This window comes from Phlebotomus papatasi, chromosome 1, assembly GCF_024763615.1.
Source record: "Phlebotomus papatasi isolate M1 chromosome 1, Ppap_2.1, whole genome shotgun sequence".
In the NCBI taxonomy this organism is placed as follows: domain Eukaryota; kingdom Metazoa; phylum Arthropoda; class Insecta; order Diptera; family Psychodidae; genus Phlebotomus; species Phlebotomus papatasi.
Window position 1 is genome coordinate 63,676,866 of NC_077222.1, and position 15,832 is coordinate 63,692,697.

Consider the following 15,832-nt stretch of genomic DNA (forward strand, 5'->3'; position numbering starts at 1 on the left):
CCCAGTTCCCAGTTCCCAGTTCACATCTCTCTTTCATTATGACGTAAGTGGATAGTGTGCCTCAAATGGACTATCAAATATATTATAACCATTTCGTTTGTGTGCAAACTCTGCATTGAGCTCGGGTGGACTTTGGGGGAGGTGGAAAAATGCTCAATGAACTCGAGAAAACGCAACCAAGAGTTTTCCCAACATGACACAAATGCACCACATACAGCTTTTAAGATCTACCCTCACGTCTCCCAGACGTTAATCAACTCACAAACACTTTATAAATCTTTTATAGAATGACACAAATTTGTCATATAATATTTGTCAACAGAAAACAATGTGAAAAGCTTCATGAACATCAATTTAGAACCCTCAGAATTCTGGCAAAAAAAATCTACCGCAAAATTTATTTTAATTTTAATGGATGAAGAAAGATGTACCTAGGGTAAGACATGGTAATTCGGAATCATGTTTAATTTGGAAGATTGAGATTTTCTCACTGTTTCAGATGGTCAAAGAGAAAAAGAAAACCACGAAGAAGTAGAAGATTCAAAATTCCAAATTGAACACGATTCCAAATTACTCCATCTTACCCTACCATACAAAACATTTAAAAATTGCGTTTTCCATGAGGGTGAAAAATTTCCTTATTATAACCGCTATGTTCAATTATTTTGAAAACTAGGGTAAAGTTGTACAAGTTGGACAATGGTATAAGTTGGGCAATGGTACAATTTGCGCAGGACTTTTTTTTCTTGATGAATTTAGTACTTCATTTTTGTTCGTATATTTTTAATGCTTGTTTTATAATTTGGTTCCTCGTGCTTAAAAACAAATTTTATATTGTATTTATCAAGAAAAAATCCATGTCCAACTTGTACCGGCGAATTGTTCAACTTGTAACACAATGTCCAACTTATATCACTTTACCCTAATAAAACATAATGTTTCAATAAGCCATTGGAAAGACAGATTTTTGAAAATATATGGATCAAAAAGCCCAGAGAGAAATTATTGTTTCGAAAGTGAGATTTCAAATCAGAATAGAGCTTAGTCAGTTTAGTGGATCATTGTCCCGAATGAAAAGATACCGGGATTGAGACAGGTCAGTATCAGATTTTAAGGATTTAACACAACTCAAAAATTTGTTCTGTGAATATCACTTTTCCGGGAGTTTTTCGGAATGCTCGAACTCTTAACTAGGATCTAGGATGTTATTTTTTTTTGTTTTATAGTTATATATTAAATTAGTGACCAAACTGATGAAAAAAAAACATCATTGCGTCACTGATCATTTCATATGTAAGCTAAATAATTAATGTTATCAATTCGTCTTCAGTTGTTAGAAACGGTTTAGAATCAACAAGGACTGAAAGACTTTATCCACGAACTCAAACTACTTCTAATTCTTACAAAAATAGTCTTTAGAGCCATTTTAATTTTTTTCCTTTTAAAAATCATCCTAATGATACGAAGGTAGACTTATGGGGAGTCCCATGAAGTTGCTATCTGAGTCTGTTTGGCTTAAATCTCTGTTAATTGACAAACGGACGGAGAACACCAATTCAGAATAAAACCTCAATTTCAATTATTGGGAGAGAGGTAACATGTAACGTAGGGGAGACTGGGGCAAAATTTGTCAAAAGGAAAATTTCAATATTCACTATTTTATAAAATATAAGAGACTGAGGCTTGAAATTTTTATTATAGATAGCTTTCATGAACCTTCTTAAACTTACAAATTTTCAAGGGATTCGAAGAAGAATTATGTAAAATAAAAATATAATGAAATTTTGAGCCCTATTTTTGAAATATTTGGCTTACAGAAAATATAAATAGTGATTAGCTCAATTTAAACACATTCTCGTTAAGATAGAGAAAAATTATTTTCGACAAAGTTGTAGAGAAATAAATTTTCTATAAAAATATGTCTATTTGATATAATATTTTCCACGTTTGCAGGAGTAAAACATCACAAATTATCCGAAGATTGACAAAATTTGCCCCAGCAATTTTGAGAATCTCCACAAAATCGACTTTTAGAAAATGATTCGAAAATCACATTTCTTTCGAGATAGAGGAAAATAGTCTTTTACAATGTTGTAAATTTCCTATAAGAATATGCTCATTATAAAACATTTAAGTTTTCTCAAAGCTCGTGAAAGAATTAAATATATGCAAGTTTTGCCCCAGTCTCCCCTACTATTAGATACTCAATATACAACTGAAACAAAGAGAACATAACAGGAACTTATCATTGCCAAACTCCGGAAAAGTAAATATTAATAATATTGCGCCAGATCTCATCACCACAACAAGGACATAACTTTAATGCCTTATGGACAAAGAGGTCAAAAATTGGAGATATGACTAATTTAGAGAAAAACCTAATTTTAAAGTTGTTGGAATTTTTTTTGGATCCCTGGTGCCCAGTCGTCCTTAAAGGGTCGACATATTTTATACAAAATATGATTTACAAAATTTTATGAAATTTTGCAATAAAATTTTACATGAAAATTAAGTTTCAATGTTAGGGCCTCGACAGACCTGAGGATTAGTCGAGAGACAGTTTAGTGTGATTATATTCGAAATAATGATTAAACTACATTTCCATAATTTTCCACTAAGTCGTCTCTCGGCTTAAGTCGTAAGTGTGTCTAGGGCATTATTTTGATTAAATCAATGTGAAACGGTGATTATGGCCTCTACACTACACATTGTGATATTTTTTTCAAATAGAGCATTTTTACGTGATTTATGTGTACATTTCACATGTACATGTACAAGTGAGTTATTTCAAAATGGTCCATTTTGATAAAATGTTCAAACAATGCGTGGGGGCTTTTTAGACATATTTCTTATCATCGACACGTTATTACGTTGGTTTCATTGGATGAATCAGTAGCAATCAGTAGTATCTTTTAAAATTAAATGATTAGTCTGATAATTTGATAAATTATAATTTATAAAAATTATTTTAAAATCAAGTGGGTTATTCCTGTTAAAAAAATATATTTGACGTTTATTTATAAAAATGTTGTTTTGAGTCACTAAAATATTTCATCAAATACGATAGTTGGAAATTCTTAGAAAAGTCATACCATATGAAGTCTCAAGAAAACAGAAAACTTTTCCTTTAAACTCTGTTAGACAAACTTTGATTTTGCTTGCAATGGTGAATTTCAGCATGGACATTTTTCAATTAGGAACATCTTGTCAAGTAAAAGCACTTGTCATGATAAAAGACGAAAAACTCAGAAATGCTTTTTCCATGTCTCAATTGATCTCCAATTTTTCTGGTTAGATGGAAAATTTTCAGTCTTTTCGTAAGTAACATTGGTGCAGAATAAATCACATGAGGAAATCCCCAATATTTTTCCCCAATTTTACAATTGGGCAATCAATCAAAAGAAGAATTTTGATAGGATCCCAGTTTCTCATTCATTCCCATTCACCGTCAAAGTTGAGCACAAAGTAATCAATTCTTGACAAAATTGCACACCATATACTCCCAGTTTCAGAGTCACAGCGAATACGCAAGCTAAATGGAATAAAATTAAACGAGTCTCGCTTTTAATTAAATTCCCTGGTTTAAATACCAACACACTGATAGTGCAAATCAGAAATATTTCTCTCTCTATCACACAGTAAAATCCCAAGTTACTTGTCCTTTTTTTTATTTGAATTCCCTCCTTTGAGAGTAAACTCAGAAATGAGCAAAAAAAGAACACGACAATCTCTCCTAAGCACTCAAGCTAAAGGGCATTATCAGAAAGATTGGGGTGTAATTTTGGCACGTGAAAAAATGAATATGAACTCCTAAATTATATCCTTTTTTTTATAGATGGTGAATTATAAAGTTGAAGAACGGCAATAAAGATGAAAATAAAATCCCTGAATGTTCTCCCACTTAAAAATATACTTCAACTACTTGTAGCTGAATCAGCGTTGTTGGTTTCATATAATGCAGTTTTTGGTTGATTTCACCACATTTGTTCCATTTTCCAAAATTTTGCAACAAAATTAATTTAGAACAAAACAAATTTTGATCTAACAATATAAAGGGTAATTCAGCCATAAATTTCTATTGCTTTTGAATAAATTTGTGAAGTCACAGTGCGACAAATTTGACGCAATTTTTTTTTGTTTAATGTATGAGATTAAAATCTAAACTGACATTATATGAAATTCAAACTCGTGTGATTATATGTTTGTTTTTTTTTTTTGCCAAAAGTGACACAAATTTTGTCAGGAAATATATTTTAGGCAAAGAAGAAAATTCACAAATAAATTTTGATGGAAAATTTGACACGAAATATCACGATTGGCAGCTTTTACTGACAAATAATTCATCATTTATATGGGATTTTTTTCCCCAAAATATGCCTATATCATTGACAAACACTGTAATTAATTATAGCTTTTCACTCCACAATGAGAGTGCAGAGAAATAAATGATTGATTAATTCTACATTTTCCATAGTAAAATGCAATGTAGAAAATTTTCATAGGGGAAGAGCAATGAACGACTCTCCAAGATGCCCCAATCGCCCCAATGATATAATATTGAATTATTTAAATGCTATTAATTATTACTCATTTATATAGTTACCACTAAACTTACTATAATTTCGGTATAAAGGTACAAATAAATTTCCATAGAACTCTTTCGAACTGGAGGATGAAATGGAAAATATTCAGGAAATTAAAAGTATCTCAATTTTGGAAACAAAATCTGCATAGGGGAGAGTAGGGTATTGTAAAAGTTGATGCAGCTTACTTATTCAACTGATATATATATATATATATATATATATATATATATATATATATGTTCTTTTGGCAAAAATTATTTATTATAATTTATTTTTCACTTTCTCAAGTAAACAAACAATATTATTCAAATTTACATAATTTATTTTATAATTTTAAACGACACGAAAAGAGCTTTTGCAAGAAGAGGGTTCTCCCATTGTCGTCGTTGAAAGATTATCACACAGTGTTTCTATAAAAATTTAAAACTTTCTTACGTATGTCTTTCTTATGTATTTACATAACTGTATGTAAGGGCATATGTACAAATTGAAACGAATCTAAATCGTTTTAGAAACACAGCCTCAAGGCAGGTTAGAAGAATATAGGATTGAACTACGAGTATATACGTTCCAAAATTGATAAAATATATTTATTTATATTACTCCCTGTTTTAGCATAAAAATATTTAATAACAAATTTGAGCGATTTACTGTACCAGAGTTTTTTCCACGAAAACATAAACAAACAATTTTTGAGAAAGTGTTTCTTCTCGTAAACCTTATAAGCAAAATTACAGGAATAATCTCATTAGTAGATGAAAATTGTTTAACACTTAAATACTTCTTCAAGCTTTCATATCACGGTAAAATGTTGATGAAAGCTTAGGGAAATAGTAGTAGAAAAGTTGCTTAATTCAGTGAGAATGTTGGAGAAATTGAAATGGTAGGAGTAACGAATTGAAGAACAGCTCTCTTAACCCCAAACAACTAATTAAATTGTTTTTCCTCAGAGAATTTCATAATGGGGCAATTTCTTCCTCATATATTGAGTTCAAAGAGTTGTTTTCCACCCACCAGAGTTAGTCTAATTTAACTTTTATAACAGTTTTCATAGAATCTTGTAACTACAATTGAAATTAAATATTTATCTTTTAGGTATTGTTTTTAAGTTTCTATAAATTAATGTATACATTTGCTCCAAAATAAGTATATTTTGAAAACTTTAAGTAAACACTTAGTATAATATAACTACACGTTATTGAGTAAATCCAGACATTATTTTCTGAGGACAATATAAAAGACTTTCTAATCATATTACTTGAATTTCGTCAAAGAATTGTTAATCCAAATCTGGCAAATGTTAAAGTAGTAACAAAGTGTGGAATTTTAAAGGACAGAAAACAAAGAAGTAAAAAATTTAAAATTGGTTTTCATTGAAAAAAAAAAAAGATAATAATTCATTAAAAAAATCTTATCAATATTCATTAGTATAGCAGACCTTAAATTAAAAATAAGATAAAAATCGATGAGGGGAATTTGCAGAATATTTTGAGATTGCGACTAAAGTGCTAAAGCTTATCCTCATTAATTTTATGTAGGGAATCATCCAAGAGAACAGCACTGTTATTTACGGGAGGATGGGCCAGATTCAGACATTTGAAGATTTTGAGATTCATTTGACAAATAATAAATATTCAAGATAACTATGTCTTCTAAAGGCCTCTACACACTAAGAGCAATTTCTTTAAAAAATGCCTTTTTAGGAAAATTTCCCTTATGCTTGTACGCAGAAACGTCAGATTTTTTTTTTAAAAAAAGGCAATTTTTGACGAAAATTGCTTCTAGTGTGTAGACACGATAACAGCAGACTTTCGAGACTCTCTCAAATTCGTGTATTTTGGTCAAAAAGGTCGTCCGGATGACAGTTAAATATGGGCGTTATTATTAATCTATCGGGATATATTTATCACAATGTAATCATGCTGCTAAGTCATATCTCAAATCCTCAAATATAAAAATCACAACACAAATTAAGCAGGAACATAGCGAATTTGAGTAGATTTGCTTTATAAGATAATCATAAACAACTTTGAAAATTTTGACAAAGTTTTTTAAATTTGCCGCCCTAATTTAAAAGAAGCCCGATCTTAAAAAAAAAACGAATTAGCGAGAATATATTGTATTTTCTCTTAGAAATTGACTATTTGAAAATATACAGCACAGTTCTGACAATATAGGGGAAAGTACTCTCCCTTCGCACGTTCATGCCTTTGAATAATGTGAATTTTCTTTTAGTTTTCCCAAGAGACTTACACATTTTTGTTAAATATTAGTTAGCTTATTATCAATTATTGATAATTATGTGCAAGTCTCTTAGGAAAAGTAAAAAAATCACATTATTCAAAGGCATGAACGTTTGAAGGGAGGGTACTTTCCCCTGTTATTAATTTATTATCCAGAAATTTAATATTTTTGAAAATATTCTATGTCTGAAACTGCTCCACTCTCTCCTATCCAATTACTACTGAATTATCGCAAAAATGAATAGATGAATATTAAAATGAAGTATCAATAAAAGATTATTGGGATATTGATATTCGAGGGGTTACTGGATATGAAAAGTTGATATCTCTTTGACTTTTAACCTTGGAAACAAATCTGAACTAGCAGCCAATTTACTGTTCTTATTGGACCAAAAAAACCAAAATTTCCATTATACTCTATTATACTTAAAATTTTAAATGAAAAATTTATTGTTTAAATTAAACATTTTCTATTCACGTGATGATTGCATTAAAATTTTCAATATTTAGAGATCGGAAAGATCTTTAAGATTAAATTTGAAATGACATGAAAATAGAAATATAATTACGAGTTCTATTTCAGCTTCTCTATTGCAAGATTTATTAACATCTAGCTTGAGGATATGAAGAAATTTCACACTAATTTTTGAAGATTTTTATCGGAAAATATAAATCAGCCTTTGAGAACCGTTTTAAAGGTTTGCAGAAAAAGAAAAACATTTTTTTTTCTTCTCGTTTCGTCTGCTTGATGGCGAAAGTACTTCCCATTCGAATTTCGAAGTTTATTGAGTTGTTATCCTAGCTAATAGTGTTTCTGTTTAATTATTCAACTTCTTCATAACCGCTGAGTAAGTTCTTTGATTGCTTCTTACTGCGGTATTTCAAAAATTTTGAAAATCTTGCACGAATTTTTAAAAGAACAATCGAAATACAGTTTGAATTTTTCGAACATCCACAACATTTTGTGCAAATAGAAAGCAATTAATCTTTTAGCCAAGACACAATTGTAGAATCAAACTCCGGATGTGAACTCACAGAATGAGGAATTATTTTTTATAATTGGATATGTAAGAGTTTTTAATGTTTTGCTTAAAAGTGTATCATTTAAATCAGAAATGGCATTTCTTTTTGACAAAATATCCAAAATATTATGGATATTCGAAAATGCAAACTAAATAGCGAACATTGAAGTTGAATTTTTGGCGCAAAGTTGTAAATATGCATAAAATATAGCATCACGAAGAAGTAAAAAAGGATCTCAATGTCTAGGTATAATAATAATAATAACGCTGGCACCACATTTCATGGAGGAACTAGGCCTTCCCACAAGGGGATTTCTAGACACGCATTATTATTTTTTCTCTTCATTAAGTACAGTGAAGCTCACTGGATGCAATCCGAACACCTTTAACGCCAGAAAAATTCCTGGTGACTTAAAGGGGATTCGAACCCAGGACACTTGCATCATAGAGCGAGTGCTCTTCCACTTGACTCATTGAGTGCCCTAGGTATATGAAACATTAATTAATGTGACAGGAATATTGTTAATTGCAAAAATTCTGATTTTACTTTGCGAAATTAACAAGTCAAAATATCTTTTCTCTGTCTTTCGAAACCATTTTGGAAAAATACCTGAAAAAATAGATTAAGAAGTAATTTAAAATTTTTGATAAAAAAGTATAAACTTTCATGTAATTAAAGTCATTCCTCTTGCATTTAATAGAGGTTAAAAGTTTAGCAAAATTCAGTAAATTTTATGGGATATGAAGAAGAGAAAAAGAGACAAAAGTAAAAGCTCAACAGAAATTTTAAGATTCATTTAGGAGATGGCACATAATGAAGGAATAATTATGTGTATCTTTTGTGATGTAATCTGACACAAAGTCACGTACTGTAGCTTCATGCTGAGAAAGAAGTGCATCCAATTAGACTTATGTGTTATGGTAGTAATTTAAATATCCACTAAAAGGATTCAATGAGTCGTGTTTGAAATTTCAAGTGGGACGATGACAAAGTTAATTGTGAGTCGTCAATTGGGGCGTTTCAGGGGTGGCATGTCGTCATAGAATGAGCTTTAAAAAACATTTCTCACCATCTAGTTGGAAAGAGCCATTGTAATATTAACATCTATATGTGCATAGTGTCTGAAGATGAGACAGTGTACAAAGTGTGGAGAGGAAGCTCCATTGAACTCATGAAGTAGATATGTGAGAATTGCCAAGGGGCTTTTTTTGGGGGGAAGGGATGGTTGGTTGTGATTGTTATTGTCTGTGGGTGGCTCTGTTGCTGCTGTGGTGGAACACTGGAATTCCTCATCATCATTCTTTTGTCGGCTCATATACGCCATATCAAATGAATAGGGATCCCCTGCAACAACTCCTGCCGCTCTTAGGCAAACCAGGCACCTCTACTTCATTGCTTCTCACAGTACAAGAGATACGCCACTGAGTATGGTTTCTCTTGTCTTTTCTGTGCAACATTCCCAATCCCCCTACACAGTACTCAATATTGGGAGCTTTGGAAAGTCTGGTGGTACTTTTTTTCCTAGCTACTTTTATAAAGGAGAAAGGGACTGAAAGTGTGTGTATTTGTGTTGTACATGAAATACGATACAAAGGGATGAAAAAAACAAACTTTTGTATGAATAGATGAAAAATGTAGTAACAGTGGGGCTGCTGTTTAGAGGTGGTAGATGTTTCTGCACGAATCTCGGTGGTAACAAAATAAAAGTTACATTCACAGCAACTCTTAAAACAACACCCCTCGCCTTATTCCGGAAGGTGTGGCATTTGGATATATGGATGGTGATTCTTTTTTTTTGGTTTAAATTCAGCATGAGGGGTGTGAATTTTTAAATCAACACCATGTACAGTGAAAAAAAATCTTTTTAGATTTTAAAATTGATAAAAACCAAAACTTATGGAAAGCACAACCAAATTTAAATGTTTACAAAAAAAATCTCATTAATTTAACAGTGGACTTTCTGTTGTTCCTCACGTAACATTTCAAGAGGATATCCGTTTTTACGAACATATGGAATTAGTTGGATAGCTAGGTGAATTTTTTTGGGATCGTATGAAGTATGGGTAATTTCCCCTGCCACAACTAAGCTTGATATAATTCTATTTCTCACTTATTGTCTTCTAAAACTAATTGATATCTTTCTCAATTTTAATTTTTAATTAAGGCATCAGCCTCACAGCCAGAATTTCTTCAAAATAGTTAATTCAAGATCGGTTTCCAAAGCTAAAGAAAAGACAGTTTAAGTTGCTGAAGTATTTCCTGTACGAATTTTGAATTGTCTTCAGTTGTCAACTTATGTAAGTCCTTATTTCTTTGGGGGGAAATAAAAGCAACGGGGTTTATAATATTTAATTTATAGGTTTATAATTCTGAATTCCTAATTGAATTTTCCGAATTTCAACGGCATTTTGTGGAAATATAATGATGTTTACCTTTTAGTCGAATAAGTTTTGCAGTGTGACCAAACTAAATGGCATGTTAACAAACTAGGTTAAACAAACTCACTAAAATTTAATAGTCAGTGATATTTTTTTGTAATTGTTCATATCCAGGACCGAAAGCTCTGGGCAAGATTAAAGAAGTGTTTTTTTTTGTGAGGTGACTTCAAATTCACTGGCCATCACCGGAGAGTCCCCTATCTATTGATATTTTTTTTAATGCAAAATATTTGATTATTTCATTTTTAGGGCACTCAAGTGGTAGAGTATGTGCTCTATGATGTACGTGTCCCGGGTTTGAATCTCCCTTTAGTTCACCAGGAATTTTTCTAGCTTTAAAGGTGTTCAAATTGCATTCAATGAACTTCAACGCAGTTGACTCCACTGGCCATAAGATTGACCCTGTAGGGGGAAGTAGGGCATCTTTGAAAGTAGGGCACCTTTGAATTTGGGATTTTCCACCTAGTTTTAAAAAAAATTGAGCCTCTCCGTGATATAATTTAGCTGCACAAAGAGATTGAGAACCTAAATTACATTATAGCATGGCTTAATTCTACTTAAAAATTCCAATTTCAAAGGTACCACACTTTTAAAGGTACCCCACTTCCCCCTATAAGAAAAAATTATAATGGATGTCCTGAACTTCCCTTGCGGGAAGCCCTAAGTTCCTGTATGAAACTTTGTGCCACCATTATTATTTATGTATTATTAATTCATTTTAACAATTTTTTAGTGTATAGTAATAATTTTTACATAATGTAGAGAGTACTGCATATTCGACACATATCAATCCAGTCGATGCACGGTCATTTCCCACCAAACCTAATCCTTTATTCCTTTGACACGCCCAACCTCTACCATTTTTACGAGATCTGAAATGTTGCTTTGGGGCTCTTATTGTTGGTAACTGTCGTCAGTGTCAGAGTAAGCATCAGTCACCGTGGACGGTTAACTTGCATGAGAAGAAAAACGTGTCTTTTTATAATTCTTTTTATAATTTTTTTAATATTCTTTATGTGAGCTCCCTCAGGGCTTACAATAAGATTTATAAAATAGATCAAATAATGCCACTTAACAGTCCTTCTCCTCGCTTATCCTTAAAATTTTAAACATGAAAAAAGACCCATTCTAAATTAATAAAAGCAGAAAAGTGGCACGGTATTGCTCTGGAAGATTTTTTGTTGTGTATAGTCGAAAAATTTGATTTTAATTCATTACTCTCTCAATAACCAAAAATGAGAATTATTGCATTAGAGAGGTATCATAAGATAAAAGATACGTACGAAGCCCATAGTTACTATTTCCAAAACCCCGCTTGTTCTAAATCATCCAAATTCTGTTCTATATTAAATAAGCCCCAGAATTATACATGGGAGGGTTATTGAAATGTGGCAGTACTAAGGCATATACTGCTCTACAAAAAATCTGAAGATTTAATGCAAATTATTCATTTTTAAATCTGATTTGGATGAAAATATCGGTAGTAGAAAGCGCTAGAAGCAAAATGCATTTACATTGATGTTAGCTTTTTATATGTACATACAGTCCCCGTTCAGATTCGCAAAAGCTCGCAAAGGAGAGAAAATTAATAAAAATAGAGAATAAATAATAGAGATTTTTTATGTGGATATGCATGGGTGCTTAGTTTTGCAACCATAGCTGGGGGTGCTGATTTCTGGATGGGCATTTGTATAGTGTGTTGAAATGGGCCAAAGAGGATGGAAAAATGAAGAAAAAGAAAAATAATTTTTTCCATCTCTGCCTCACGAAGCTTTTTTTCCTGTGCCTTCAACTGTGCCTGAGCTGAAAGGAATTGCATGGATGAGGAAAAAGAGGTGGTGAGTGGTGGGAAAAAAAAGACGGGAAGCCTGAGAGGAGAGCTTGAGAAGAAAATCCAAGTCACGGAGATGGAATTTTTTGCTATTTTATGAAGTGGCAAATCTAGCCAATCTAAGCAAGGATTAAACAGATGGGAATAAATTGTGGGTGTTGTTTTTTTTTCTACGGATATATCACAAGATTTTGCTTTAGCCCTTAGAGGTCGTTCACTATTGGGGATCCTTCTTTAGAACCTTCCCTCTTTTTTTTCTCTACAATGTTGCTCGTAATTTCCAATTTCTGGATAGTCATTCTTAGGCATTTTACCACACAAAATACATCTGCGTGTGTGCGGATTGAAAATGTGGAGGAGGTCAAATGGAAGCTGCAAAAGAATAAGAAACTTTCCCATCCACACTAATAGGGGAGCGAAGGGTTGTCTCGGTCGTCTATACTTTCGTATAAATATATTACAGTTTGTTCTCGAGGTGTCTCGGCTAAAAGGACAAATGAAGTGTTCGAAAGATTGCAACTGAATTTGAAAAATGTCTACACTAAAAGTATTATGTGCAAGGTTGTCAAAATTAATGAAATACATCTCTAAATAGATGTTAAGGAACTTACTCTTTGACTATAAGAGGATTGCAAGGGAGGACTGGAGGATTGGATTTGACTTTCTTTATTTGATTCATATACTGACTCTCGAGACACTTCGAAATTCGAACAGGAAATACTTCAGCCATATTACAGAAACATCAAAAAGTCCACAGTCTACATGTTTTTTTTGAAAAACAAACTGTGAACACACAAATGAATACGGGTCCCGGTCAAAATCCCGAAAGCCAAAATCTCGAATGCGCCAAAGTCCCGAAAGCCAAAATCTCGAATTCTTAAAAGTGTCATAGCTACTCCCACGATTGCACCCGCGCTTGCTGGAGGCAAAGGGAAATCTTCTGTGTCTTGGAAAATTATTCTAAACATTTTCCTCCATATAATTTTGTCCCTTTCAGGATTTTGAACATTCGGGATTTTGGCTTTCGGGATTTTGGCTTTTTTGGGATTTTGGCGTTCGGGGTTTTGGCTTTCGAGACTTTGGCCTTCGGGATTTTGGCTGCTACCGATGAATACATACGTAGAAACGTGAGTAATTCGAAATTCACCCCAATGCAATGTGCTATTAACCAGTGAGTACTAAAAAAAATCTCCTTTGGTGGTTCGTCCTTGAGATAAATTCTTCTCTACAACAATCTGTGTGTCCCGGCTAAATTAGAAAGTCGGGAAGACTTTAATTTTTTCTCAATTTTATTTTATTTCAACTTGGTAAGAAATTGTTAAAGAGTGTCACAATGCTTGATAGTGAAGCAGGAATAATATAGCCTGTATGATTTTAATTATCTAAAAAACAACGTTAACATTTTCCGTGCTTTACAATCGAGCTAGGGTAAGAGGAATACCTGTTGACAGATAAGAACTCGTGTCAGGACCTATTGACACCCAATTCTGTTTGGGATATGAAATTTGAATATTTCTCTTTATAGAAAAATGTATATTACAAAAGAAAATGTTATATTACTTTCATTTTATTAGTTACAAAATCACAGCGAACAGACTGGGCTTTTCTACATGGGCATTGCTTTTTTACGCCTTCATTGCCTTTTTTACATGTGAAAAAAAAATATTCAAAAAATTGCGGCACTAAACCAATTTTTACACCAATTTTTACACCAATTTGATGTTTTTCCGTTCTCTGAGACAATATTCTTTAATAATTGATTTATTAGTAAAATTTGCCAAATCTAAAAACCGCGAATTAAGAGCAAAACGCAATTGACCGGTCAATTACTCTTTTCTCAAGGTAACTAATCGGAAAATTTTACTAATATATCATTTTCTTTTTAAAGAATATTGTCTCATAAGGCGTATAAAATATCAAATTAGTGCAAAAATTGGTTTGGTGCCGCAATTTTTTGTTTATATTTTTCACGTGTAAAAATGCAATGAAGGCGTAAAAAAGCAATGACCATATAGAAAAGCCCAGTCTGTTCGCTGTGAATATAAATTTCAACACTTTGACAAAATTGTCAATAGGTGTTTTCTGCCAAAGAGGTATTCTTTCCACCCTATTTCGAAATTCGAAAAGAAAAACCCATGAATTTTCTGCTGGATTTTTCAAAAAGTAGGAGTATCCTATCTTAAGGCTTATTTCACCTCATGTCTGACATCCGAAAATCGAAATTTATTGTCGAGTATATTTTTTATTAGAGAAATGATGTCAGTTGAACATCAACCCAGTTCTGGGTGATTTCGTTCTGCTCTAAGGACCATAAACACTTAGGATTGCGTCGTTACTTATGGCCTCCTCGCAAAAACCTTTAATTTTTGCCACAAAATTAAGAAGAAACCACAAAAAACCACAAAAAACCACAAGAAAAGAACAGCAATATTAAGAATCTTTGATGTCCTATGATAGCATAACAAAAATTCTTAATTTTGTCGTTCTTCAAAATATTTTGTGACAAATATTTAAACTATCTGTGAGGAAGCCATATGGACAACTTAATTAATGCCACAGCTCTAAGCAATATTTTTTTAAGATTAGCTAAGATTTTTTACAATGTATTTGTACTTGCTCTGACAGAATTTATAAAAAAAAACTGCCCCATTCTACCCTATACACATATCGAAATCCACTTTTTGCCACAGGTCGTAAGGTGTGGGGAATATCCTTATATCCCAAGGATCACAAAATCGAAACCACAGAAAAAGTCTCCACAGAATTTATTTGATATTGAATGTGTGTAGTGAAATGTGTTGGAAGCTCAAACAGTGTGACTATATGGGGGGTTTTGGTGTGGTGGGTTCTATTGTATGATGGAATTTAATGCAAATTATAAGGCTGCCATAAGAAGTAGAGGAAGTGGTTAAGTGCCAAACGCAATTTCCGATTCGGATTTGTGCTTTAGGGTGTACCTTTTCTTGCTATTTATACTATTCACCTCGCACTTCATACTTCTTGGACTCTTCTTTTTTTTATCACGACTTTCTCTTTTTCACACAGGTCGAATGGTTAGTAATTGAGATGAAGGGATGTTCGAAAAAAAGCTCAAACGTTGCTGGCGAGATGGAAAAGTTCGTGTGAGCTTTAACTGCGTAAGGAAAAAAGTATAAGATAACTTCGTGTTTCATCCAATTAGCGTCATGCAAAAGTTTTTAATTGTTTCATTTCTTCATTAATATTTTCTCTGTACTGTGAACTGTTTGAGATGGGTGACATTCTAGGGTGGGTGGTGAAGCCATGGTGATAATTACGTAGATGGGAGGGGATGGTTAAACGCAAAGTTGATTCTGGGAAGTGATGGAAATTGTTTTATTATATTGCTACGCGAGTTGAGCTGGTGAAAAGGCGCGCGGATTGAGAGACCTGAGAGGCTTCATTGAGGTTGAAGCTCCAGAGAATGTATGTATATATGTGTGTGAACTGTGAACTAAAATCAAAAGCAGTCTTGGAAGTTCCTAATGAAAGAATTTCCCTGAATCCATGGTAGAAAATTAATTAAATTCAAAAGCAAAATGCTACGGGGGGTTCGTAGGAGAGATACGCGTAGGAAAATACTTCTTAAAAACAGACACAAATCGCATATACACTTCTAAAAACAGATCTTCAGAGATTTTTTTTAAATTATATAATATTAATATCAGCATCTCCAGTCCTCGTTTCTATGTG

General features: G+C 32.6%; 2 protein-coding genes across 3 annotated transcripts in view; one reads left to right on the forward strand and one right to left on the reverse strand.

The window, feature by feature from the left end:
• The window catches only part of LOC129800015 (uncharacterized), an 82,936-nt gene that overhangs the window by 55,413 nt on the left and 11,691 nt on the right, over nt 1-15,832 (forward strand). The window lies entirely within an intron of this gene.
• The window catches only part of LOC129800001 (RNA-binding protein Musashi homolog Rbp6), a 220,442-nt gene that overhangs the window by 39,222 nt on the left and 165,388 nt on the right, over nt 1-15,832 (reverse strand). The gene's annotated exons all lie outside the window — the stretch shown is intronic.